Consider the following 5,010-nt stretch of genomic DNA (forward strand, 5'->3'; position numbering starts at 1 on the left):
AAAAAAAAAAAAAAAAAAGAATAAAATCATGCTATCACAGCTGCAATCCAGAGATCACAAAACAACTGCTTTTGCCAATATAAACATCTACAGATACATCGTTATTGGCATTCCAGTGACATAAAAAGAAGCTTCATTCCGCATCTCATACAACCGCCTCCTATCGGCTAAATCTCCTGGCTGCAAAGAAGTCCGGTAAGAGGAGTGCTTTGCCTTCCTCCTACTGGGATACAGCAGAGACGATAAAGAGATGGGAAGAGAGTCCGGTGCCAGGCAACACTGTTCAACACAAAGTTCTCTGTCCGCAATGCAAACTTTGTAGTTTCTGCTAATTTTCCATGTTTTCTTTAAATATAACTGCATCTTTTTAAATTGAAATAACCCCTTGATGATCTCTCCTGTATTCCCAGTGACAGTGCCGCACCATGGCACACAAGCCTCAGCCACCTTCCTCCTATGTTCCTCAGTCTCCTCATCACCTTTTGCCGGGTGGATTCCATCTTTGGGATTGGAAAAACAAAGACCAGGAGAAGACAGAAGTAATTTCCTGTTCATTTTCACTCCTATATGTTACTCTAAAGCATAGTCTTTCCTTAGAAACCTACAAATTTCCTTCTTGCTCCCTGGACAAGTCTGTCAAGTCACCTGTTATGTTATTTTCTTGCATCCCATAATAATCAGCATGCTGACACAGTTTTGCAATGAACTGTATCTGTTACCTCAGCATTCTATGATTGAATCTGGTAAATAAATCATTAGAATCATAATCATTGGGCTGGGCATGGTGGTGCAAGCCTGTAATCCTAGCACTTGGGAGGCTGAGGCAGGAGGATCATTGCAAGTTCGAGGCCAGCCTCGGCTACAAAGTGAGCTCAAGGCCAGCCTGAACTGCATAGCGAGACCCTGTCTCAAAAAGACAAAACAAAAAAAGAAGAAGAAAACCAGAATCATAATCATTGCTTCAGGCTTTTCTTTCCAGAGGACTCAGGCTAACTAACATAGGTTTGGCATTATCAGCAGCTACAAAGGAGGGGTTTAAGCAGAGGTATGCTTCAGCAATGTTTTGTAACAATTACAGATGTTCTTCCACCACTCAGGACTGATTAAATAAAGACTGTTAAAGGTGGGGCCTTGACACATGTGTGTCTCCTTTAGTATTCTTTTATAGATGCATCAAATAATACAACTGCAGAATTGGAATCCAGGTCCACGTATCCAATCCTCTTGCCCCTCAATGATCATGCAGCATCTACAGAGTGACACAGATCTGGTTGACATTCTGAGCTGAGGAAGGCTTCTATAAGACATCATTAAGCAAAAGTCACAGGTTAGGAGGAAACTGTTGAGGAACATACTTGGGGCAGTGCCACTAAACAGGTGTGATATACACACAGCACAAGGGAACTTATGAGCACTTTATAAGTTAGAGGAATTTATTCAGAATTTTGTAAGAGGTTAGCATGTCTCATTACACTTTTCACTTTTCCTTTCAGACATTTCTTTTAAAAACTTTTTAAAGCACTCATAAACAGCCAGCTGGGAAACATGCATTGTCAGTAACAAGTGATGTAGGACAGGGTAATTGATCACTTTTTGAAGATTAAGTGGCCCGTTCTCTGTAATATGACAGAGAAACAGCTTTGATGACATTGAAGCAATTTATTGAATTTTGAGTGCCAACAGAAAATTTAAATCATGCTTATTTTTCGTAAGGTAATCCATTTACAATGGGCAATTTACACGATCTCATCCTGTTAGAAAAGCACTGATGCTCTTCCTGAACCTTCTATGTGCTGTGCCGTTATGATGCACCTGCCTTTCGGATAGCTGTTTGGTAGGAGCAGGCTGCTAGACACACGATTTCTTTTATGTGTTTCAGACAGAAATAGAGTCTGTGTGTAATCACTGAAGGAGTGCTAAAAACCTTTATGAGTTATATAGAAGCTCAGATGCTCTAGGATTCATTTTTTCTTCATCATAGGTGAGATAATCATACTATATTGTTTGCCTAACTTTCTGGATTATTTTGATGATTAAATGGAAAATACGATGATTTTATCAAATTGCTAGGGATATGTAGTACTCTACTATGCATTATATGAAAAGCTGTCAGAGGCAGGCAGTGGTCACATCTTTTTCATAGAGTTGTTTTACCTCCTGTTCTTAAACTTAGAGATTTGAGAGGATTGAGTATAAGAAACAGAAAACTGATAATCCACAGACAAGGAAGGATGAGAAATAGAGGAGAGGAGGGACCAGAAGAATAGAGTTAAAAATATATTTCAAGACTTACTGTGAAATCCCTCTGGCTGAACAACTCAAACTCAGTGGCTCCTAGCTTCAGTTTTCTATTCAGTTAAATGGAGAAAAAAATTGCTGCCTCCATTGTGTTTGGTTGTTCAAGAAGATGATATAAATATATAGATATACTGTCTAAGGAGATAGCAGGATCAACCAGATCAAATATGTGCTTATAGGAAACTGAAAACTACCACATAATCAAAAAATATTTGTCAAAAAGTCATAATGCCAGCCAACACAGATGTTTTCTTTCTTCATGTGATGACAATCAGTAATTCAAACTGATCTTAAAAACTAAGGACAGTCCATTTATCCCTACTGGAATGGAAAGTTTTATGGAAATTGTTTTATATAGATTCTACAAATTGAAGAACAGGGGAAATACTAAAATGCTCATTCAACTGAAATACCTGTATGTAGCTGCCCAAGGCTTTGTTTTGAGAACAATGACTCTGGGTATTAACTATTGCATATATGAGGAATTCTGAGCAAAACTTAAACCTTAAAAGAAGACATACTGTCTTGGTCCTGATGGAAGTACATGCTTTAGTTAGAAATTTTATACCAAAGTTACAAGTTGATGTTGAAAATAAGTCAATGAGGTGGTTTCAGATAACACAAGTTTTTGGCTACTGACTTCTTTTCTTACAGGTTTGACTCACCCAGTAACCAAACCAAGTGAATAGTCTACTAACTAGGTCATTCAGAGGGATGAAGTTACCACAAAAGAAGCATGCTGCCTAAGTGCACTTCACAGTGTTAAAATTTCCACCTTCTTAAACCCGTATTATGAAATTAGTTCTGAAGAAGATAGGAAGCCAACCCCAAGTGCTCTCACTTTGCTGTAGAATATCACATGATTTTAATGTTGTGTAGGAGTTCTATATGCCCTGGTGAAATTAACTTTCTTCTGCCTGTCTTGTGGACTGTTTGAAGTACTTTACTTTTATTGGCCAGTTGGTTTTTAAAGAACTTTTTCCAGAAGTGTATGGAATACAATGTATAAGTCTTCCTGCAGCCAAAAATATGCCTGTGTGTTTAAATCACACCTAGGTGGTTTGCAACAGAGCCACACAGAAGTTTTATTGCAGAATCACAAGTGTAAGCAACAGAGCAACTTAATTACATATTCAAATGCTGCTTTTTTGTAATTGGAGAATTCTATTTTGCTTCTGTTATATTAAAAGAATCTAAATATCATCCTGGAACATAAATATGCACTTTATGTGTTAATAGCCTCAATCTTTAGTCAAAATATGACAAACAGTTTTCCCTTTTTGTGTTCTTTGTCCTAAGAACTTCTCTGAAGAATTGCCTAGTAGTTAGTGATGTAGGTAGTGGATAATTTGAGAGAGAGAGAGAGAGAGAGAGAGAGAGAGAGAGAGAGAGAGAGAAAGACAGAGACCAAGATGACTGAGACCAAGACCAAGACTGAGACTGAGACCAACACACAGAATCACTACTTAGCACAGCTATACTGCACAGTTTATCACGTACAGGTGTAGTTTGGAGCAACTCTGTGAAGCCATGGGCACTAAAAATGTGCACCCTGCTACTCTTGTCATTAAGTATCACGTCACAGCAAATATGGCCAAAACAAACTGCACAGATTTCTGCCTATTTCTGCCTCTCAAGCTCAGGAAGCAAGAAGAGACAAGAGCTATTTCTTCTAAACATTCCTTTCCCAAAGTTCTCCACCAAGAATATCTCTTTCCTATTGTTCTGTATTCTAAGCTGAATTGGTTAAGACTGGAATTCCTCCACCTGGATTCTCCCGTTCTTTCGATGACTGTCTCAGGCAATCTCTGAGATCCTTCTATTACTCAGCAGTGTTCCTGATTACCCTTCACCCTTTTTGTACATTTATGAACACTTTCCCAATTTCACATTTTACCTCACCTCTCATGTTTGTTTCTGTGTTTATTTATTTCTCTGGTACTGGGGCTTGAACCCAGGGAATGAATGCAGATGAGTATAGAGCTGCTTCATCTCTGCCCTTTATTTTTGTTTTTGCGACAGGGTCTTTCTGAGTTGCCCAGGCTGGCTGAAATTTGAGATCCTTCTGCTTCACTTGAGAGAATCTGGGATTACTGACATGTACCATTCACACAGTTCACTTCTCATCTTGAAACACATGGAATTCCATCATTCCTTGATGCTCCACAACTTAACAGGCACTGCTGCAAACATTAAGACTATAGTAGTAATCAACACAGAGTTGTCTAATTTCATCCAATGTTACCAAGTAAACCATAAACAAAGAAATCAATGTATAAAGCAAGTTCAGGTACAAATGTAACAGTACATACATTAAAGGTATGTAGGTACAAATGTAACTGTAACATACATTAAAACATCAAGACAAGTGCTTAGAGGATGATTTAGTGAAAATATTGGAAGCAACTCTATTATAATTAGGAGGAATGTAGAAAAAGTCTCTCTAAGAAAGTAACATCCTAGCAGTAACAAAATATTAAAAGTGAGAGAGCAAGAGATTCAAAGAACAGGTGGGAGCACTTTCCAAAGAGGTGCTGCTGGCTTGACCACACTTACACTGATCTGTGCAATGTTTTCCTTTGGCCGTGCTGGGTATCAAATCTAGGGCTGTACCCATTCTAGGAGCACGACTGTTGAATGCCACTCCTGACCCCTGATTTGGCCAATGTCTTAATTTCATTGTTGTTCTGTGTTCTGATTGTCCATGTGCAT

Source organism: Chinchilla lanigera, unplaced genomic scaffold, assembly GCF_000276665.1.
Source record: "Chinchilla lanigera isolate Chin_1 unplaced genomic scaffold, ChiLan1.0 scaffold00010, whole genome shotgun sequence".
Lineage (NCBI taxonomy): Eukaryota > Metazoa > Chordata > Mammalia > Rodentia > Chinchillidae > Chinchilla > Chinchilla lanigera.